This window comes from Papio anubis, chromosome 3, assembly GCF_008728515.1.
Source record: "Papio anubis isolate 15944 chromosome 3, Panubis1.0, whole genome shotgun sequence".
Taxonomy (NCBI): Eukaryota; Metazoa; Chordata; class Mammalia; order Primates; family Cercopithecidae; genus Papio; species Papio anubis.
Window position 1 is genome coordinate 159,167,926 of NC_044978.1, and position 25,018 is coordinate 159,192,943.

A 25,018-nucleotide genomic window follows, 5' to 3' on the forward strand; every position below is an offset into this window, starting at 1 on the left:
GAAAATAATGTTTTCAAAATAATCATTTTGTATACTTGTATATTTAAATAAGAGAAATTCAATATTGGATTGCAATGTATTTATTTATCTTTCTACCGATCAAAATGTCCAAAATGTGTTGACACAACTCTGAGAATCTATGAGTATGTATAGTGTTATTGATCATTTTGTCATTAGAGATTTTTGGTTAGTTTGTATTTTATACAATACTGCTTAGCACTCGTATCTCTTGTGTGTTTGCAGCACCCAATTTTACAGTGAAAGTAATTTCTTAATATCTTGCCACCTCTTCTTTCTCTTACTTCTATGAGAATAATTTGTGGTTCTGACTTTTCTCCTAGCTTCAAGTTCAACCATTTTGTTGTTGATAATCCCAGCCCTTCATACATTGCTTCCAGAGGAAGATCTTTGATACCAATGCACAGCAGACTTCTTAAAGTAATTCTGATGGACAGACTTAGTGCTTTCTTTTTCCCCACAAGTCCAGTTCTTGTCTTACCCATGAAATTGCGACGCTATGAATTTTATTAGGCTCGAAGTCTTAATACTCTTTTTCCTGCTGAGAAATGAAGAGGATATAGGTCCCTGGATAAACTTATCTGCTGGGAAGGGAACACAGAAATGTAATCGTCTAACTGGCCTCATATCATTTGGCTGTGCTCCGCACAAACGCATCTGAAGACATTTATCTGACTCTAAGGCTGAGATCTTCATGAAAGCAGGTTAGCGTTCCTAGATTCAAATAACTGGGTTTATATCCTCTAACCTAAGGGTGACTTTTGAGTATTAAACCAGACCTGTGGGTTCAAAGAGAAGTGGCCTTAAAATAGTTTAGATTTGCTGTGAATGGCAAAAGGTTGAACAGTAGAGAGAGAGAGAAATGGCTGGACAACACTTCCTGCTGTAAAAAAGACTACCTTAAACTTGCTGATTGAGAAGAAATAATACAGTACCTTGCAAATAAACCATGTTGATGGATGCCTTCTGCTAGAATGGAGCTCACTGTATTTACTCTCTTTCTGTTTGATGTCAGCATCTTAGCACTCGGCGTGAACTCTACTACAGCTAACTGTCGAAATAAGTTATTTCTAGTCGATAATGAATGCTTCTCTAACATGTTATTATTGAAAATAACAGGTTCCAAATGTGTGACCGAACCGCATACAATTCATTTTCTTTCTCTGTAAGAATTGGATTTTCTTGTCATTAGAGCTGAACTGTATGTTGACACTATGCTAAGTTAGAACATCCAGAATCCCAACCAAAGGCAAGAAGTTGTGTTGAAAGATTAGAATAACAAGTGCAATTGAACAGTGGTTTACAATCTGCGAACAGCTTTCAGAGTACTCTCTTCAGAATGTCTCCTCACTTTCTAAAGAATATAACAAATGTATTTTTATTCCCATGTTAGCAAAGAGTGGATTTAGGTATGGGGCATTTAAGAGAGTTACCCAAATCTCAAAACCAGTAATTGAGAGCACTGAGGCTCAAACCCTTAGCATCTGCTTCCAAATTTAATTTTTCCTTCTTCCAAAAGTTTTTTTTTTTTTTTTTGAGACAGAATCTCACTCTGTCACCCAGGCTGGAGTACAGTGGCATGATCTCGGCTCACTGCAACCTCTGCCTCCTGGGTTCAAGCGATTCTTCCGCCTCAGCCTCCCGAGTAGCTGGGATCACAGGCACATGCCACTAGGCCCAGATAATTTTGTATTTTTGTAAAGACAGGGTTTCACCATGTTGGCCAGGCTGGTCTCAAACTGCAGACCTTGTTATCCGTCCACCTCGGCCTCCCACAGGACTGGGATTACAGATGTGAGCCACAGCGCTCCGCCAAAGTAAAATATTATTATCTAGATATTACTTTTCTACTTCGAACAATAGAAAAGGCAAAGCACAAAGGCCCATGAGAGAATATTAGTAACAAAAAGCAGCACAGGGAATATTAGCAGCTGTACCTTCGCTGTTGCATTAGGTCACACAATAGATATAAAAGTGGCATAGACAGGATTTTAAAAATGTATGGCTTGTTCAAAATCACATTTCACGGCGTACATTTAAGAAACTATTTTGAAAATCCTATTTTTTATGTATTGCTATTTTATCCCTAAATGTTATATTAAGTAACTATTAGAACTAAACATGTTTAGCAGATTCTTGTAGGTAAACACACAAGATTTATTGTTTTAGAAACACAGATGCTTATAAAGAGGTTTATAATTTATTTCCTCCTTTCCTTCATTTCTACTTTCCATTTTCCTTTCTCTTTCTTTCCGTTCACAGTTATTTATTAGGGACCTACTAGTGTTAGGGTGAGTATAACTTGGATCCTTTTCTCTTTATCCGTTTTCCAAATGTTCTTGCTGTGATTAGCAATCATGTACTATGAAAGATTTAAAGTCTATTCAGAGTGCTAAGCTAAGCCAATGCTTAATACTATTATCAGCACTGGTGTTAAAATAAATTTAGAGTCATTTGTTTTAAATGACTAGTGGATCATTTAACTCAACTGTTGACAAACATAGTAGAGCTAACATATAGCTCCTGAAGCTTCTTCCTGCTCAATTATCTAAAAGACCTTGATATCAATCTTCTTTATTGTGTTATTTGTCAAGCAAAGAGTAGCTAAGGGGTCTGGAAAATTCTAATGCTCACTACAAATAGCAAAACAGCTGAAAACTGTCAAAGGCTGCTCTCCAGGTTTGGGGCACCTGTGTCCTCTCAAATCACAGAAAGAGTTCACCAAAAGGTAACAAATGATGGCAAGGAAGAGTAATGGTGCCAGAAGAAATGGTGCAGAGCTCTGAGAAAAGCTCATTTGGCAGGAAGCTTTGTGTCTGTACATTGTGCACCCATTACGATAAAGCAATTTTGTCACTCTCTACCTTTCTCTTTCCCTCTTATTAAATATCAAAATGAGGCTGAAATATATCATGTGGAATTTTGTGAGAATGATAGTACATTGCATCTAGGACAGCATTAAGTGGAGAAGTTCATTAAAAATACTTACATCACTTTAGGAGGCAGAGGCGGGCAGATCACCTGAGGTCAGGAGTTCGAGACCACCCTGGCCAACGTGGTGAAATCCCCATCTCTACTAAAAACACAAAAATTAGCCAGGCATGGTGGCTGGCACCTGTAATCCCAGCTACTCAGGAAGCTGACGGGGGAATCGCTTGAACCGGGAGGTTGTGGTGAGCTGAGATGACACCATTGCACTCCAGCCTGGGCAACAAGAGCAAAACTCTGTATCAGAAAAAATAAAAATAAAAAAATACTAACATCTAGAACCCACCTAATTATTTCTCGCCTGTCAATTTTGAGTGGAGTTCAGGAATTCCTATCTTTAATAAATACACCAGACCATTCTTATGCATCTGGCTTGAGGGCTGTCTTTTGAAACCAGAGGTCTAGATGACCCAACAAATAGCACCCTGGAAAAGCAGAGACACCCTGCTCCCACGGTTTGACTTCATTGCCCGTAATAGGAATTCAATACTTTAAGTCTCTGAATTGGTAATTTGCTCAAACTGCTCAAATTGTAAAATATCTGTCAAATCTAGCATGTTTGAAAATTGTAGTATCAACTGCAGTTTCCCTATCTTTAAACCTTAAATCATTGTAAGCGTTCACCCTCAAATACCTTCTGATCCAAGCTTCATTAGGATTTTTTTTTTTTATGCTGTGGCTACGTTGATGAGCTTTATTTCAGCATGCCTGAATTAGTTTCTTAAGAGGTTAAATATAATTGTGAATTAAGAAAACATGAACCAATGCAGAGGCAAAATTATTTTCTTTTCCTTTCAATATGCACTAATGATGTGCTTTTGGCATGCATGAGAGCCTGATGAATACATTAAAAGGCAATTTCCAAATTGTATATTGATTTTTGTACAACGTAAAAGAGGTGTACGTATCTGATGGAAACTCTCATAAAGGGGCATAAGTCTTAAATTAAAAAGTGAAAAAATAAAATAAAATTTTAAAACTTTCAATAATAATTAGTAGAGTAAGCACAAAGTCCTTAAAAACTTTAGTCATTTCTCTAGCTTTAGCCTGCCGTCTAATCTATGAAATGACTATTCTGAGAGCAGACAATTCATCAGATATTATGCTCTATCAAAAACTCATTAAATTGCCATTGATGATGATCGCAAAGTTCATGGCAGGTTTTCTATTTAGCATCTTGCCTCAAGCGAAGGCACCTATTTATTGGTGAAGTCATACTCAAAACCAAAATGTTGCTATGTAAAGTAATTAGGGCTCCTTATGAAGATAACTTGATTGCCATGGAGTTTCAGCTTAATATAAACAGAGCAAAAGATGTAATTGTTTAGCACTAAGTAAAAGCTACACTGTAAACATAATCATCCACATACTTGGCTTGTGTAAAAGCATTAACATTGAATTTTTGAAATTAGAGCTGGCATTTGGTCATTCGGCACCCAAAGAGTACTCTGGCCAATGGGTTCTTGAATTGGTAGGCTTCTATCCTGATTGGGCAATGCCTTACCCTTCTGGTTCCTTAATGCTTTGAGTGTATCACTCTCATTTGTAGGCATCAATAGAGGAATATGATTGTACTTTTCCTGCTTTCCCAATCTTGCTGCTTATGATGATATCAAAGGATGAATTTTTTTAAACTCATTAAACACACTCTCCCTAAGACTAAACATACGTTGGACAGTAAAAAGCAGGAATTAATTTTTCAGTAAAAATTATAAGCCTATATTTTTTCAGGAAAATTAACTATATATAAGAGAAAGAATAGGAAAATAAAGGAGGCTCTCGAAGCGCTGAAGCAGCCGATTGAGTTGCTTAGACAGTGAAGGCCCTTCTAGCCTGATAATTCTTATCACCTGAGTTAACTTTGTTATTACACAAAGAGGAAACAAGCACAGAGATTACAAAGTATTCAAAAATCTCACAGTTCATTTAATGCAGAATTTGGACCATAGTATAATTTACGCAAATAATACGCACATCCAAAATATGTGCAATAGATGGCTGATTAAACAAGACCATTGAGAGAAAGGACCTTTCCATGACACAAGCAGTTCTCAAACTTGCTTTCCCTCACTGTGACATACCTCAGAGAGAATATTGACCTGCATAACTGACATTCACTGCTTTTCACTAGTGAAGTGAATGTTTGTGGAGACAGATACCTCATTTACCATAATGTGATTGTTATGCATTGCAAGCCTATTTTAAAGCATCTCATGTAACCCATAAATAACTCAATCGTACATACTAAGAAGAGTATCATGTTATGCAAAATTTCCGGGAACCCAGCTGTAATTCCTCCTCATTTCTTCCTCAACCCACCGTTGTGACTTAACATCATATTTGAAAGCTGTTATACTACTTAATGCTGCCAAAATCATGAACAAGCTGGAAGTTAGGGGTCTCTGGAGTTGGCATTTAGGATATTGAAGTAATACATTATAATTAAAAAGTCTACTGCCCTTGGCTTGCTGACATGATTTTGAAACCTTAAATCCCCAGTCATCTACTGCTGGTGATTTCTATAAGAAATATAGGTCATTCAATAATAAACAATGTATAAGTCTAGGATATTTTCTGACTTCTACATTCAGTGAACGTGTATTTGTAAATATTATCTTTAGCTATGGCAAAAATTTAGTTATAAATTGGGTAGAGCTATGAATAATAGCTTCCTTTATTCTACAATATTTGTAAACCTGAGATTTGAAATATAAGTTGCAATTAAGCTAAAAGCAGAGTAATTTTTAATTTTTTAATTTTTATATTTTATGGGTACATAGTAGGTATGTATATTTATGAGATACTTTGATACAGGCATGCAACGCATAATAATTACATCATGGTAAATGGAATATCTTTCCCCTCAAGTGTTTATACTTTGTGTTACAAACAATCCAATTATACTCTTACAGTTATTTTAAAACATAAGATTAAATTATTATTTACTATAGTCATTCTGTTGTCCTAGCAAATATTAGGTCTTATTCTTTCTAACTATTTTACTGAACCCATTAACTGTCCCCACTTTCCCCCCAACACTCCACTACCCTTTCTAGCCTCTGATATTCATCCTTCTACTCTCTATCTCCATGAGTTCAATTGTTTTAATTTTTAGCTCTCACAAATAAGGTTGAATGTGCAAGTTTGTCTTTCTGTGCCTGGCTTATATGACTTAACACAATGACATCTAGTTCCATCCACGTTGTCACAAATGACAGGATCTCATTCTTTTTCATGACTGTATAGTACTTCATTGTGTGTATGTACCACATTTTCTTTATCCATTTGTCTATTGATGGACACTTAGATTGCTTCCAAATTGTGACTATTGTAAATAGTTCTTCAATAAACATAGAAATGTAGATATCTCTGGAATATTTTGATTTACCTTCTTTTGGGTACATACCTAGCAGTGTGATTGCTGGATCTTATGGTAGCTCTATTTCTAGATTTTTGAGGAAGCTCCAAAGCGTTCTCTGTAGTGGTTGTACTAATTGACATTTTCACCAACAGTGTTTGAGGGTTCCATTTTCCTCATATCAACTCCAACATTTGTTATTACCTGTCTTTTGGATATAAGCCATTTTAACTGGGTGAGATAATATCACTGTAGTTTCAATTTGCATTTCTCTCATGATCAATGATATTGAGCACCTTTTCATACACTTGTTTATCATTTGTATGTCTTCTTTTAAGAAATGTCTATTCATAACTTTTGTCTATTTTTTATTGGATTATTAGATTTTTCCTATAAAATTGTTTGAGCTCCTTACACATTCTGGTTGTTAGTCCCTTGTCAGATGGGTAGTTTGCAAATGTTTTCTCCCATTTTATGGGTTGTCTCTTCACTTTGTTGATTGTTTTCTTTGCTATGCGGAAGCTTTTTAGCTTAATGTGATTCCATTTGTCTATTTTTGCTTTGGTTGCCTGTGCTTATAGGGTATTATTCAATAAATCTTTGCTCCAGACCAATGTCCTGGAGAATTTTCTCAATGTTTTCTTGTAGTAGTTTCACTTTGAAGTCTTAAATTTAAGGCTTTAATTCATTTTCATTTGATTTTTGTATATGGTGAGACATAGGGGTCTAGTTTCATTCTTCTGCTTATGGATGCACAGTTTTCACAAAACCATTTATTGCAGAAATTGTCTTTTCCTCAGTGTACGTTTTTGGGACCTTTATTTAAAATGAGTTCACTGTAGGTTTGTGGCTTCGTTTCTGAGTTCTCTATTCTATTCCATTGGTCTCTGTGTCTGTTTTTGTGCCAGCACCACGCTGTTTGGGTTAATATAGTTCTGTAGTATAATTTGAAATTAGGTAATGTGATTCCTCCAGTTTTGTTCTTTGTCTCAGAATAGCTTTGTCTATTCTGAGTTGTTTGTGGTTTCATTTAAATTTTGGGATTTTTTTTTATATTTGTGTGAAGAATATCATTGGTATTTTGATAAGGATTGCATTGATTCTGTAGATTGTTTTGGGTGGTATGGACATTTTAACAATATTGATTCTTCCAATCCATTAACATGGAATATCTTTTCATTTTTTGTGTGTCTTCAATTTCTTTCATGAGTGTTTTATTATTTACTTATTTATTATTATCATCTTTAAATCACTTGACAGTTTATTGAATGCAAAGTAAGATTTAGCATCTTTGACTTCATTGTACACAGCTGAAGTGGGAGCCCGGGGAGGGGAAGACTGCATGGTTTTCCTTGACCAGGGAGGTGTGCACCCTGCAGTCCTGTCACGTTGTGGGAAGATCAGCCCATGTTCTGTTGGTTGCCATTGACCCTAGGATGGATGTCCTTCCAGTCATCCCATTCCCAAGCCCTGCAGAGTGTTTATTTCGTCACTCTCTTCCTCCTTTTCTTCTTGATTTTCCTGTTGCTGAGTTGCTTTTCTGAATTCCTCTGATGTTGCCATGGCTATTTCCTGATTTGGTAACACTCCATTCCATATTTCCAATGTTGTTCATAACAGTCAGTCACCATCATAGTTGCCAGACTTGAATAACCAGCTCCAAATACTTTGGCTTGGACATGTTCCTGGTGAGAATGAAGGGTTTCACGGGAGGCCTCTCCAGGTGAGATGTGTTAGAAATTGAGGGCTCTCTTGAAGAGTCTCTTTCTCTTAGGATCTTTATTTCCTGGTCAATGCTCTCAATCTCTTCTAAGCTGATACCAAACCAATTCTGAAGGTGAAGAACATAATATTCACGAACACGTCCATCATCTGATTGACCACTTTCTGCAGTAGATTTCATTGCAGACAACCTATGCTCCAACTCCTTCTTCTGCTTGTATGTCTCTATTTTAGCCTGTCTTTGAGATGCCATAGAAATGAGGCTAGGATAAGCCATGGAGGAATTAGCAGTGTGATTTTCAGCTGAGTTGTTCTCAGTTTGGGGCAGCTCAAACTCTGCCACATGAGAGTAATGGCACTGAGTAAAGTAGTTTATAAAGTGTTTTGGAGCCCGCTGCAAATGATCTAGATGCTTGCTGGGGTCGACTTGCTTCATGGTGAGGGCACCAACAGGCACTTCAGGTCGGTGGAAGCAATCTCTTACAAATCTTCATTTTGGATGAATGAGTCAAGCTTTGGTAACATTTTGGCAGCCTTCTCAAGGAGGTCCAGGCCCTTGAACACCTTCTCCTGGACTATCCAGGAACTGACAGGTTCAGTAGCTACTTCTACTTCATCCAGAAGCTGTTTGTCAATTTTGAACAGCTTAGGGAGCCACGGCAGCCGTAGCTTGTCTTCAGCAGCCATCTTGGGGAGGGAGCTGTGAGTGTGTTATAGTTTTTATTATAGAGATCTTTCACTTCTTTGGTTAATTTAATTCCTAGGCATTTACTTTTATTTGTGGTTATTGTAAATAAGATTACTTCTTTATTTCTTTTTCAGATTGTTCAATGTGGGGATGTAGAAATGCTACTTATTTTTGTATGCTGATTTTGTACCCTGTAACTTTACTGAATTTGTTAATTAGTTCTAATAGCTTTTCAGTGGAGTCTTCTGTTTTTCCCAAATATAAGATCATATCATCTGCAAACAAAGATAACTTGATTTCTTCTTTTCCAGTTTGGATGTCTTTTATTTATTTCTCTTATCTGATTGCTCTAGCTAGAACTTCCAATAATATGTTTAATAGAGTAATGATAATGGGCCTCCTTGTCGTGTTCCAGATCTTAGGGGAAAGGCTTTCGGTTAGTCTGTTATATATGGTTTTTATTGTGTTGAGGTAGGTTCCTTCTATGCCTTGTTTTTCTGAGGGTTTTTTTTTTTTTTTTTAATTTTGTATCGTGAAGGGATGTTGAATTTTATCATGAAGGGATGTTAAATTCACTCCTCCTCTATTTTTCAGAATAGTTTGAATAGGATTGATATTAGTTCTTCTCGAAATGGTTGGGCAATGAAGCCATCGGGTCCCAGGCTTTGCTTTACTGGGAGACTTTATTATGGCTTTAATCTTGTTACTTGTTATTGGTGTTTTCAGGTTCTGGATTTCTTCATGGATCAATCTTGGTAAGTCGTATATATCTAAGAATTTATTCATTCCCTCTAGATTTTCCAATCCATCAGCATCCAGTTGCTCATAGTAAAAAGGAGAATAATTCGTAATCATCATATCAGCAATGTTTCGAAAATAAATATTCAGAAATGTATTTCTAGAGAAGACAGGAAGATACTTAGAAATACCTTTAAATTAAAAGTTAATAATTGGTTTTCTATATAATTAAATCCACTGAACCGAACTTAAAATGTTTCTACTGGCTCATTGTGCTTTTAAGTTGCCTTAAGTTAACTTTCAAGATTAGTAACTGGTGAATTGTTCTAACACAATTAGCTTCACTTAATTACAATAACATTGCTATAAAAGTGTAAAAAGTCAAGAAAAACAAAATGATTTCACTAAGGTGCAAATAAAATTGTGTGTATCGTGTGTGCATGTACATTTACATGTAATTGATATACACATTTAAAAATATTCAATTAATACAGGTTTCAAAATATATAAAGAGAAAAATACATAAAGTACAAGTCAATGCCCTGTTTTAATCCAATTTCACAGTGAGAATTGCTCACTTGTATCTTTTGAGATTCAGGGAAAAAAGTTTCTCAACACACAGATTTACAGTAGAAACGATTCTGAAAAAATATTAATCCTAAAACAGTAAGTCCACATTGCCAGTCATAAGTTTTTTTCTTCCACCCGAGATCCATAGTAGAAAAGGAAAACAGGCATAACTCCATTCATACTTTATTTAAGCACTTATCCATTGCTAATTTCCTTAGATTTGAGCCTCAGAAAATCTGGAGATAGAGTAAAATTTGCATAAATAGGGTGATAATATTTGCCACTAAGGTACAATAATATTTCTTGGACTCCTTGAAATCAAGGTCAGTTATAATTATTGCACTATTTCTACTATAAGGCTTGCGTCTTTACTGACATTAAAGGGTATATGAGTTTCTTACTGTAAGACTGCACAGTGCAAAGATTATATAAACAAATGTAAATCACCATGAAAATCTAGTTCATTCCACTTTTACCACACACCATTTTACAGTTCTAAATATCAATAATCTTCAAAATGTGTGACCCATGGCCTCATTAAGCATAAGAAACCTTGGCACCTTGGCACTCTTATTTTCAGACTCAATAATCAATGCTGCCCATATTCTTTCATGGCCCCTCTAACATGACTTTCTTCATCTGAATTTACACAAGAGTAAAGGGAGTTTGCTCAAAACTCAGGCAAAGTAACTGAAAAACTTTCAAAGCAATTCCAGGATTTAATGTGCATCGAGAAAACATTTCTCTATAGAGACAAAAACTAAAAAAACACATTAGAATATGTATGACCGCCACGTTCTCTGGTTCTATCTCACTGCCAAACAGCAGGATACATAGAAGGAAATACAGACACTCTGCATAAACATATGTTAATGTTTGCCAAGAAATTTTCTTTTTTATTATTATACTTTAAGTTCTAGGGTACATGTGCACAATGTGCAGGTTTGTTACGTATGTATACATGTGCTGTATTGGTTTGCTGCATCCATTAACTCGTCATTTACATGAGGTATTTCTCCTAATGTTATCCTTCCCCCCTCCCCACCACCCCATGACAGCCCCCGGTGTGTGATGTTCCCTACCCTACGTCAAGTGTTCTCGTTGTTAAATTCCCATCTATGAGTGAGAACATGCAGTGTTTGGTTTTCTGTCCTTGTGATACTTTGCTCAGAATTATGGTTTCTAGCTTCATCTATGTCCCTACACAGGACATGAACTCATCCTTTTTTATGGCTTCATACTATTCCATGGTGTATATGTGCCACATTTTCTTAATCCAGTCTATCATTGATGGACATTTGGGTTGGTTCCAAGTCTTTGCTATTGTGAATAGTGCCGCAATAAACATATGTGTGCATGTGTCTTTATAGCAGCATGATTTATAATCCTCTGGGTATATACCCAGTAATGGGATGGCTGGGTCAAATGGTATTTCTAGTTCTAGATCCTTGAGGAATCACCACACTGTCTTCCACAATGGTTGAACTAGTTTACACTTCCACCAACAGTGTAAAAGTGTTCCTGTTTCTCCACATCCTCTCCAGCACCTGTTGTTTCGACTTTTTAATGATTGTCATTCTAACTGGTGTGAGATGGTATCTCATTGTGGTTTTGATTTGCATTTCTCTGCTAACTAGTGATGATGAGCATTTTTTCATGTGTCTGTTGCTTGCCAACAAATTTTCTTTTTTTTTTTTTTATTATTATACTTTGAGTTCTAGGGTACATGTGCATAACGTGCAGGTTTGTTACATATGTATACTTGTGCCATGTTGGTGTGCTGCACCCATCAACTCGTCAGCACCCATCAACTCTTCATTTACATCAGGTATAACTCCCAATGCAATCCCTCCCCCCTCCCCCCTCCCCATGATAGGCCCCAGTGTGTGATGTTCCCCTTCCCGAGTCCAAGTGATCTCAATAAGAGCTATTTATGACAAACCCGCAGTCATAATGAATGGGCCAACAAATTTTCAAAATGAAATAAGGCATATCCTAGAAAACTTCTTCAAGTAAGTATCTCCCTTGTAGAAGACTTTTTGGTATTCAATGCCTAGTGTTCCAGTACATTTTTTTATATCTTACCAAAATGTTATTTAGCAAATATTTATGTAAGAACATTCTGTATTTAAATCTGCAAAATGCAATACAAATATTTATCACAAAATGATTAAAAAAAAAAACCTAACTCATTTATTCTTTTGAGAAATGTCTATTCTAATCATTTTCCCATCTTTTGATTGGATTATTAGATTTTTCCTATAGAGTTGTTTGAGCTCCTTATATATTCTGGTTATTAATCTCTTGTCAGATGGGTATTGAGCTACCATATGATCCAGCACTCCCACTGCTGGGTATATACCCAAAAGAAAGGAAGTCAGTATATTGAAGAGATAATCTGCTCTCCTATGTTTGTTGCAACATTGTTAACAATAGCTAAGATTTGGAAGCAATCTAAGTGGCCGTCAATAGAAAAGTAGATAAAGAAAATGTGGTACACATACACAGTAGAGTGCTATTCAGCCATAAAAAAGAATGAGATCCAGCCACTTGCAACAGCATGAATGAAACTGGAAATCATTATAAGTAAAATAAGCCAGGTACAGAGAAACAAGCATTGCATGTTGTCACTTATTAGTGGGATCTAAAAATCAAAACAGTTTAACTCACGGACAGAGAACACAGAAGGATGGCTACCAGGGGCTAGGAAGGATAGTGGGAGGTGGTGAAGAGGTAGGGATAATTAATGGGTACAACAAAATAAAAAGAATGAGTAAGACCTACTATCTGATAGCACAACAGAGTGACTATAGTCAATAATAACTATACATTTTAAAATAAATTAAAGAGTGTAATTGGATGTTTGCAAGTCCATGGATAAATTCTTGGAAGAATGGATACCCCATTCTTAACAATGTATTTATTTCACATTTTGATGACTGTATCAAAACATATCATGTACCTCATAATTAGATATACCTATTATGTACCCACAACAATTAAAAAGTAAAAAAGTAAAAAGCACTTCAAATTATATTCTAAACACCATTGATCATAAGATACAATTACACCTAGACATTTTGACAAAGATCACTGGGTGCCAAGGATAAGTGCCTCTTGTATATTAGTGAATCTGAGGCACTATTGTTTCATAATCAGTGGAAGGACTTCTCAGCCATAGTGGGCTTGTCCTGACTGTATTTCCTCAGGCTACATTTTTAAAGAGGGCATCAGAGGGAGTCATTATTTCTGTTCTTGATAAAGAGACTAATTGTGAACTTATTTTTTCTTTTTATCAGTACTGGTGACAGGCATTTGCTGAGACATAGTGACAGGTGTAAAGTTGACCTCTTTCTTATATAGCCTTTGTTTCTTCCTAGTATTTTATGGATTCCTAAAAAGTTAACGAAAGCTAAAGGGATCTGTGAAAAAGGAAGCAAACAGAGTAAAGACAAAAAAAGAAAGATTAACAAACCATATTCATTGGTAACAGAAATAATTTGTGGATTGTTTCTATCATAACCACTATTTATTAAAGTTTTAGTTTATTTAAAAGTAAATTTAAGTAAAATTTAAAACTCTCCCATCACATAGTTCATGCTGTAATGTTATAATGAAAGTATTGCTGATGATCCAATGGATTTGAAGTTTCTATTAGGGATTGGAGAAAACTAATTTAAATTTTGAATAATGATTATAAGTAATTCCCAATTTAAATTTATAATCCACCCTTTAAAATTTAGAAACAATACTAATACTTTATGATAAAACTTCACTCTACGATATACCTATTTATATTTTACTTACTATGCTAGAGATAATTTATGTAACACTTCACACACTATTTTGGTGACAGATCTGCATTACGCCAAGTGAACAATGAAATAAAGGGTTACGTAAGTCAAAATCTCAACTGTCCTGCTGCTCTATGTACTAGCAGCATGGCTAGGCAAGTTGTGTTATTGCTCAGTCTCTTCATTTGCTCAATTGTTGTGATATTAATAGGGCCTACTGCATAGGGTAATTTTGGTTGAAAATGTAGAATAGTTCATACTATAAAAGTCATACTGAAAAAGGCTTTCCATCCAAGTAAATACTGCTTTTTAACTGTTTTAACCCAATTGTCCTTGTCTATGGAATCCACTACATAATATAACCGACCTTACAGAGTTGTGAGGATTAAACATACGCGTGGATGTTGTTTTTAGCTCCAAATCTGCATCAGAATGAATTCTTAATAAATGTGATCTTTTATTTTTATTTTCATTGTGAAAATCCAGTGTGCTCGACTTTTCATTTTCATACAGATTGAAAAGCCCTTTCTACAGACATCTGGACTCAGAAATAAGCCATGGCTGGCTTTTGCTGTGTGAGGGAACAAACAATCCCCAGGGTCAGATCCCGACACAGAAATGTCATGGGGAACTTCAATCAGCAGCAAACCACCTTAACCCACAAGGACAGGAAAACGCTGTAAAAGATAGATGAGACCACTGAAACAAACACACAAAACTAAAGTAAAACAAAACTAGTATGTCATCATGGTAGTTAACTTTTAAGAACAGAGTTATTATTACTTTTTAGTCTCTCTAGCCTATTCACTGATTAAATATATTTGCCTCCAAGCACTAGGCTCTGCTCTTGCCTCAAGAAAATTATATACCTCTTTTCCCTAAAAACGCTTTATTTTGATCCAAGATGTATATATTTCCTCAGGCTACATTTTTAAAGAGGGCATCACAGGGAGTCATTATTTCTGTTCTTGATAAAGAAGCTAATTGTGAACTTATCTTTTTTTCTATCAGTACCTGGTGACAGGCATTTGCTGAGACATAGTGACAGGTGTAAGTTGACCTCTACAAAATTGTAACCTAGTTTCTGCCCATATAATAACTTACAGGCATCAAATAAAAATGTATTCCATGAAAGCCTAACTGCAGATTATTTCAACTTTAAAAAACATATAGTTAATAATGTACTTAAATTATAAATATTTATCATGACTAACTGTGTGCAATACTTAATCTTTAATTTAGAAAGCAGAGCATATTGTGAAAGAGCTATTGTAACAAGCAGTGGATAAGAGAATGAACATATCTGTCCCAACTCTGATCGTGATTTGTTGTATGACTTTGAATATAACATGCTTCCTTGTGTTTATGCATTCTACAGATAGCTTCTCTTCTATAAAATTAGATTACCTGGATAGATGAATAATTAGATCCCTTTTAATTCTGGCATTTTTGTGATTTGGTGAAGCTGGGCACCAGAGAACAGTTAGCACGATTCCTAGCTGCAATGGGTAAGTGTTAAGGCTATACTACATGCCAAGCACTATACCAAAAACTTGAGTTGAAAATATGTGGATTGGGCAGCAGAAAAAGTATACTCTGAGTTCTGTGTGTGTGTGTGTGTGTGCTCTGGAAGATGTACCTAGGCATTCCCTGAGTCGTGCACAAGGTTTAGCATTATTGGTTGGAGTGGAATTCACATTGTGGATTGAATGAATGAACATTGGAAAATTCCTTAAATTGTCAGTTCCAAGAAAAGTAGCTTTAAGAGGAATTATCAGAGGTAAAACAACACATGGAACAGAACTTTGGGCCTGACTTTTCAGGGCAAATGCAAAATAAAAAAGCACAAGTTACAATAGTAAAAGTAGCCTTTGAAACAGAGGCTGTTGTCAAGGATGAGAGAGAAGCTCTTATGAGTACATGACAAAGACTTTCAGTCACATTCCACACCTTTTAAAGTTCACTGCCATTAACATATGATCCTTAGGTTGTATAGACGCATGCAATTCTTATTTCTGAGGAAACAAGCTTTAAGTCTCTTGTTAATGTCTCAATTCCTTGATCATTGACATTGTGACACTCTTTGACATTAAAGTTGTCACCCTCTGAGTCAAAGCAGGACAGATTTCCTGTCTATAGTACAGGACAACACTGTTGCCTGTACTTTGAGACTACCACACAATTCATCATGAATACTGTCAGAAAGGCACACTATGCCCAGGCCCAAAAGCCTTAGGCAATGATTTGGGCTTGGTTCAGCAGGCCAGATGCAGTTCTGCACGCTTGAGGCTCTTCCTAAGGCACAGAGACATTCTAAGAGATTTTTAAATCTTACAGAATTTAGAGCTCAGAGGGCACCAATCGCTATTCATTCAATTTCTTTATCAGGAGAATTAAAAGTTGAAGCTAAGAGAGATTTAATATTAACTCAAGGTCACATGGCTAATTACTGGAAGAAGACTTGAGTAAAGACGTAATTCTTAACTTCTCATTTCAAAATTATTTGCAATACAGCCCCATATTAATAAGCAAGACGTTTTTGGCCAGGCGCAGTGGCTCATGCCTGTAATCCCAGCATTTTGGGAGGCCGAGGCGGGTGGATCACGAGGTCAGGAGATGGAGACTATCCTGGCTAAGATGGTGAAACCCCGTCTCTACTAAAAAATACAAAAAATTAGCCGGGCGTGGTGGCGGGCGTCTGTAGTCCCAGCTACTTGGGAGGCTGAGGCAGGAGAATGGTGTGAACCTGGGAGGCGGAGCTCGCAGTGAGCCGAGATTGCGCCACTGCACTCCAGCCTGGGCGACAGAGCGAGACTCAGTCTGAAGACAAAACAAAACAAAAACAAAAACAAAAAGTAAGGTTTTTGTTTTCTTTTGTTTTGTTTTGTTTTCTGGAGATGGGTGGAGCATACAAGCACAGTTTAAAACCAAATGATCTATAAAACGGCAAAAGAATCATAAACTCCATTTCACTTCTAACTCTCTTTGGTTTCCAAGGCTCTTTCTAGGACACACAGCAACCATCATAAACCCATTTTGTTAAAACTAGATTTGAAATACTGAGGAGAACTGTAGAGCGGGCCATGGGACAGTTGTACTTCCTGTAATGTCTGCTGGAGGGTCACATTTATTAGTAAGAGATTTTGAAGGAAACACGCTCCAGCTGCATGCTAGGGTCGTACTTATGGTTATATAGAGGTAATGAGCAAAGTGTGAAAAGCTGCAGTCGGGAAACCTGTTTAAGGACAGAATCATTGTCTTTAAAAGATATCAGATGTTGGCAACAAACTGAATGATCAGGGCCATGATACCTGGAAGATTAGAGGCAAGTCTAAATTTAAAATACTATAAACTAAAGAGAAGTAAAGTAAAATACAACTACTAATCTACAAGAAGAAGGGATTGAAATGAGTCTTGCCTGTATGTTTAGACTTAACTCTCAGTACTTCATATGCTACATTTCATTCACACTGTGTGATTTCTCAAACATTCTCATTCATGTGGTCCTTAGAACACATGATTCTCTCTTCTGGTATATTCTTTCCAGGTTTACAACCTATTCCGCTAACAGTTATTCATCGTTTAGAATGAAGCTCAGATTTTGTCTCCTTTAAGTAGAGTGATTATATTTTATTCAAACAAGGACAACTTGAAGTGAGAAGGATATACTGTTGATAACCACATATTATAAGAGGTATAAATAGTATAACCAGTTCTGTTCTGGGGAAACTAGTGGGTGAGGACACTTTTGCCTAAAGTCCCTCTTAGCACTATAGATTATAGGTAGTAGTTATCTCAATTCTGATTAAAAATCATTCTCAACAAATAAACCTTTATAAGTCAACTTATTTTTAAATGTTCATAATGTTATTCTGATTCTAGTCAGATACGTTCAATGTGAGAGTTTTTATTATCTTTTTACAAAGCTACAGCTTTTCATTTGAGAGAAAAAAAAAACCCTTACATTTAATTTGATTGTACATTCTTCAAAGTGTAGAAAGTATTAAACAAAGACTATGTAAATCCTGTGTATAAGAAAAAAAAACTCATTGTCAATAAAAAACACTGAAAACTAAAATGTAAGACAAAAAAAAAAAATGAATCCTCTTCTAAATTTTCTCTTCATTGTCAATCCTGAAGGGTAGATGTTTGATCACAATTTAGTCTAAAATTTTCATTAAGCTCTATTCATTTGAAAACAACCCTTTAGTGTCCTTAACTGAAGGGAACTATGCTTGGCAGGTGACATAAAGAAGAGTGAACCAGCCATTTGTGTTCTAGATAGACCTGCCTTATGTGTCAGCAAATCAAATTCTTCATGGGACAATAAAGGGTGTATATATATATTTCCCTTATCTTCCAGCACATCTCTTAATCTTTAAATAATCTGCTGTGAATCTCCTGACAATTATGACAAGTGAAATTTCAGTTTTCCCACTGGGGCTGGCATTTTATTTTGAAAATAGTGACGAGCAACATATGATTGTCAGAGGAAATAAAAGGAAAATATTTCCATTCTATCCATGGGCAAACATATATAGATTTATACAATAAATTATACTACACAGTATAATTTTTAAAACTATCTGATTTTGTAGGACAGGACATCTGCGCTTTTCAACCAATGAATTCTTTTAACTGTTGGAGCTGATTGAATTCCATTGAGCTGATAGAAAAGCAGATTTTTTATATTATGGGTAGTTATTCTACAATAAATCATCACAATCACCTGCAATAACAAAAACAATCCAAATATGAAAAGAATTTTAGCCATAATTTGTTGAATGTTTACTATGAGCTACATTTATTCTTATTTAAAAAATCCCTAAAGCATAGCAGTGTAGTCCTGAAGGCATAGAGTGATTAAATAATATTTCTGAGGTTTCACGTAGCTGGTAATTAAATAAATACAAATATAAAAAATAGTAATAAAAAATAGTTACAATAATAAAACAATGGAAATACTGGCTGTAATTTGTGTAATCTTTCCCTTGAGCTAGCTATCACTAATCTATACTTACAAAAAACGATTCAGGGTAAATTGCACAGTTCCAATTATCCAGATGAAAAACTGAGAGATAGAGAGAGTGAACAACTAACACGCTAGTAAGTGTATAATAATAATAAAAACAGCAATCATGACAATTATGAAAAGCTTGAACAATTGATAAGTCCTTCCTAGCACTATAGGTAGACTCTATTCTAAATAGTTTTCAAAAATGTAGTTGAAGTTGCTGTATTTACCCTCCTCTTTCTTTTCTCTCTATGAAAGCCATGCACTGTAGTTTCTTCTAGTAGGTCATCTTGGCCTCCTTGCTAATCAACCTAAATGTTCATCAATGACAAACTGGATAAAGAAAATCGGTGCATATACACCATGGAATACTATGCAGCCATGAAAAATAACAAGATCATGTCCTTTGCAGGGACATAGGTGGAGCTATTGCCATTATCCTTAGCAAACTAACTCAGGAACAGAAAAGTAAATACCACATGTTCTCACTTATCAGTGGGAGCTAAATGATGAGAACACATGGACACATGGAGGGGAACAATTACACACTGGGGCCTCCCAGAGGGTGAGGGTAGGTTAAGGGAGAGGATCAGGAAAAATAACTAACGGATACGGGAACAACACACACTGGGGCCTACCAGAGAGTAGAGAGTCGGAGGTGGGAGAGGATCAGGAAAAATAACTAATGAGTACTAGGCTTAATACCTGGGTGATGAAATAATCTGTACAACAAACCCCCTTACACACATTTACCTATCTAACAAACCTGAACTCCTGCAAATGCACCCCTGAATTTAAAATAAAAATTTAAAAAAAAATTAATCATTATTCATTAGAAAAATCCCGAGGTATTATTATTTCTCTTAAAATGATAGCAAATTGAAGCACAGACTGGCATGTCTAAATCAAAGGCTCATGATGTCAATCATTATACTAGAAGGCCTCAATCATAAGAGGATAATATGTTGTTCAAAAGATAAAATAATAGTAGTAAAAATCTCAGGTTTTCAGATAAATCTGCAGATTTTATTTTAAGCATTGAAATAGTATATCTGCCCCAATTATACTAAACTTTGGCTAGCTAATTGGCTAGTTTCACCATGGAAGAGCTTTTGAGTCTTCATATTGAGCATCTATTTAAAGATTATTAACACGGAAAAGGGATCTTGCACCTAGAGCCTTTTTTCATGCAGTCTATTCACAAGCATGCCAGTACATCAAAACTCCTTGTCATCCCTCTCCCCAAAAAAGCCCAGATTTAAATTTATCTATTTGACAACTAATGTATATGGTCCTTAGTACATCAACAAAGTTATTTACACCAAACTGAATTGGGAGATCTTCATTCCTATGAATTTATTTCCTAAAGATCATAGCATATGCAAAACCTGCACACATGACCTTTTCATGTATCTATATATTATCCTTAATGGGTTGCCTGTTAAAACAGTCTGAATGCACAAATGGCTCCTTTTGACCACCAAACCATCCCAGGGGGAGGATTTCAGCAAGAAAAGAGGGAGAGAGTGTGTGAGAGGGAGAGAGAGGGTATGTGTGAGAAAGAAAGAAAAAAAAAGAAGAGTGAGAGAAAGGAGATAATCCTCAAAGAAAAAGTCTCTATAGAGAAGGTAATACTTTCTATTACTTAGTGAATTAAAAATTCAAACGATTTATGAAATAAAAGAAATAATTTATTTTTTATCCTTCCTCTTCTTAACAGGATACCCATAATGTTAATCAGATTCCTCAATTATTCAGAATACTATTGTATACTATCAAAATGTCCTTAAGTAAGTATATACATATCTTTTGTATATGCACCATTTATTGATTCCATAAATGTTTATTAAGTATCCAACGGGTGACATATATTTTTAGATATAATCAAGTATATCCCCTAACTACCTTCAAGTTGTTTTAGTTTTGTCGAATATGCAAAAACAACTAATGATAACATGATAAAGAACATTGGTACAAAATGAAAAGAGATCAGCTGGTAGAAAGAAGTGAAACAGGCAAGAGTTCACGTATGGATTTTAATTGCTTTATTATTTCCCTTCCAGACTACAAACCTCTTGAGAACAAGCTTCATGATAGAATTGCCATTTTGTCCTTCAACAGGTCTCCACACAAAGTTTTCCTCATAGTAAACACTCTGCATATCTGCTAAATAACTACATAAACTAGAAAGTAACTATGATTTGCCTTCAACTATGGTAGCTTCACTGAAAACACAACATTTCAACAGAAATTGTATACTCTTCAGAACAGCTCTGTGTGTGTAAGAAGAAAATTGCTCTATAATTAGAAAAACTGTTCCCTACTCGCTCTTCAAGAATATGATGACCAAAATTGACATTTTCCTAACCTGTAACTACATTCTAGATTGAGGAAAGTAAAATAATAGTGTTTGTTATAACCCTTCACACGCTGTGTGGTTTTTTAAATCATGTAGAAGACTTACTTTGACTTTTAAAGACAAAAACGAGCAAATAAAAAATAAGTTGAAAAAAATCAACCAAATTTCCTCTGAGGTAGCAAATATGAAATGAAACTGGCAAATATAAAAATGTATTGGCAACTTTAAAATTTGAAAAACATAACCATGAATCATATTTGATTTTTATAAAGAATTGCATTTGATCTTGTTACCATCATAATAGAGCCTTAGGGTCTTTGAAACTTCACTTTGATAAATTTAATAAAGGGGAAAGGTACATTGAAGAGGAAAAAATATAGCAAAATACACACATACACACTCAGAATGTCTGTCTACATGACTAAAATCATTTTTTAGTGAAACTGAAACAGTATTTGCAGATATTAAAGTAAGATACAGCATGCATCATAGGAAGTAATACAAATCAGCAATATCATGTGATAAAGAAAGTTATTGAGATACACACACATATAATGGAAGGATAAAGATATGTGTGTGTGTGTGTGTGTGTGTGTGTATACATAACTGCAATGGGAGAAGAACTCGTGCTAAGACAGACAAGCTATTGCCACTTCCCCTGTGACATCTGCTTTCACAAGAAGACATGGTGAATTTCATGAGCTGCCATTAGGAGACAATACTGTAAGTTTTGAGCTGTTTCACTCTCAATATATGACTTATATGAATTACAATTAAGGTGGGAACAAAAGCATAAAGTGTTTCTCAGTCTTGAAGGCTTGCTCAGTATCTTAAGAATTATTAACTGTCTTATAATTTATAATATTCCTACCAAAGACTAGAAAAAAACTAATCCCCAATGTCGCCAAAAAGAAAGAAAACATTCTTATTCTATATAGTCACTTTCAATTATATGGGGAGTAAAAGTTGGAAACACAGAATTTCACAGAGCAAGTAAGAAGTCAGGCTGGATCTGAAGACCTTGACTGTGAGTGAGCACATTTTAATTATTCTTCTCCAAAACATCAGATGTTTTTGTTGTCAGGAGGGCATATTTTCATTCATGAAATGAATGTCACCAGCCTAGGTCTGAAAACGTAGTGTGACAAAATCCAATTCTTGCTTTATATAGGTTGTTTTGGCATCAGTGATGAGAACTGAACTAGAATAAGGATAAAAACAGTTGACAAGAAGTTTCTGCCATCATCCAGGTGACATGATGATGACTGACCAGGGGCCAGTGGTGGAAGTGATGAGGAGCAGTCCAATGTTGGATATGATCTGAAGGCAGATCCTAGGGAATGAGCCTACTGGATAATAAATGTGAGAAAACCAAGAAAGAGTCAAGAGTGCTCCCAAATATTGATTGATTGATTTTTGTCTGATCAGGTGGATAAAGGAAATTGTCTTTAATGATCTGGGATGTGGACATAGTATTGTGAGGTGGGAAGGGTAATGAATTATTCCATTTTAAATGTGACTTTAAAATATCCAATTTAATATGTAAGTTGGAAATTTGGGGAGAGATGTGAGCCAGAGGTTTACACTGGCATGATAAGAAGACAGTACTAATGTTAACACTTGGGTAGAGAGAGGGCCCAGGAGATGAAACAATACTGGCAAAGCCCATGGAACAGAGAATGTGAGCTAATATCAGATCCATTTCTTTTTCCTCTTGGCTTCCCATTTCCATGAAATTTCCTGGCTTCCCCTTGAAGCTTTGTATGACTGAATTGTAGCTGATGTGCCATTCCTAAGCCTGGGGCAAATAAGTTTCTTCTGTACGATTCTTCTTGTTCCTTCACCCTCTACCAACTTGATAACAGAAATGCACAGTGACGTTGGAAATCATGTGTTGAAGATGGTTGTGGAAGACATTGCTGGTGCTCCCTATATACAGTTTCTACTTCTCTATATACGTAGAAAACTGTTTCCAAGAGTCCCTTTTCCAGTTGTAGTAAAAGTGATACTGGTTACTTCTAGACTGAAGAATTTAATTACTAGTGACTTTCCTCCACTTCATTGACCAAAGAGGCTACATGTTTAAGCCGTACCTGCAAGATGGTGAAGGTTTCTTCAGATTTGGCCTCATGAAGATAATTTTACATAGAGAGGGGCTCAGCCTTATGATAGACTTCATGTAGAATAGGAACCTTTGCTGTGTAAAATCAGATTTTTGTGGTTGTTTGTTACCATGGCATAATCTAACACATCCTGAATAAAAGAATAGTGGCACTATAAGCTAGAAGGCCTAGTGTAGCGAATTCCAAAAAGAGAGATTTTACTATTACAACAATATATTATTTGAAATTATAAGCTTCGCAATTCTGTGGTTTTCTCTGGAATTATGAATAAAATTTAGAAAAACAATTTTTAACCTATATAAATTATGAGAATGAAGAAAATATTTTAATAGAATCTAATTTTGGTTTGGTAACTTAAGTTCAAATTTGGGTAAATAGGCAAAACATTAAGCCCTGAATATGTACTAACTATCTCTATGTTTTTATCCATAATAACTATGTTTCTTATAAACTAGAATGAGGATTAAATTGGATGATTCATGTAATGCACTTAGTACCATGCTGGATATGTAGTTGGTTTTCAATTAAGCTAAGTATTATTCTTAGTTTTTAAGTGGTAAAATGTATTTATATTAGGAATAGAATATTTCAGAAGTAAGTTATATATAGTTTTTTTCTGAATCTTATTTCTAGTATTACTTAGTTTAGTTCCATAAACTAGATTAATAGTCAATGGTTAATATAAATTCCAAATTGCTTAGCACTTGTTTAGTGAGAATATTCTACCAACATTCAGGTAAATGGCCTCATTATGAAAACGTGAAGTGTATTACTCAGAGTGAAGACTCATAGAATAAAGTAAGGAGATTTCTTCATGGCTATTTCCCAGGGTTAATTTATGTATAATTCTGTTCAGAATCAGAGAACTCTTACAGATGAACTTCTAAGGATATCATTTCCCATTTGATGATTATGGGGAATTGAGGAAATCTTGGACTTAATCTAATCCACTGAGATTATTCTGAAAAACCCACAGCCCAGAAAGATTGAACAAATTACCCAACATTCCTAAATTTTTAGATGAGAATCTCAAGACTGGACTGGAATTCAAGTTTTTATTCTATTCTTCCATAATTTCCAGTTTGCATACATCTCCTAACTGGCCAGGTAGTAGGTTAAAAAGAAAAGGACATGAGTGTGTTTTGCTTTGTTAGAGCCATCAAGTTAAAATAGTATGTCTTAGACCTTGGGATCCTGTTTATTTCTCAAAAGTTAGTATCTTCTGCAATGTTTGGAAAATAGTGCAAATTAGCTAAATGTCAAATGAATGGCATAAGCAGCACTACTCTTCTATAGGGCAAGCATACTTCAACCTTCGGTCCTGAGATGAAGCATGTTCAGATAGTCTCAAGATAACTCACACTTCCATGTATAGCTGCTCTATCAAAGTCTAACAAGGGAATACCACTTTTATGGATAATAACTGAGTGGTAACTGAGACACGTTTTTAAAACTTCATATTGAGGCCAGGCACAGTGGCTCATGCCTGTAATCCTAGCCTTTGGGAGACCAAAGCGGGCGGATCACGAGGTCAAGAGATCAAGACCATCCTGGCCAACATAGTGAAACCCCGTCTCTACTAAAAATACAAAAATTAGCCAGACATGGTGGTGCATGCCTGTAGTCCAAGCTACTCTAGAGGCTGA

General features: G+C 35.5%; 1 pseudogene; it reads right to left on the minus strand.

The window, feature by feature from the left end:
- Positions 1-7,535: 7,535 nt before the first annotated feature.
- LOC101018189 lies at positions 7,536-8,849 on the minus strand (annotated as a pseudogene).
- Between the last annotated feature and the right edge of the window lie 16,169 nt (positions 8,850-25,018).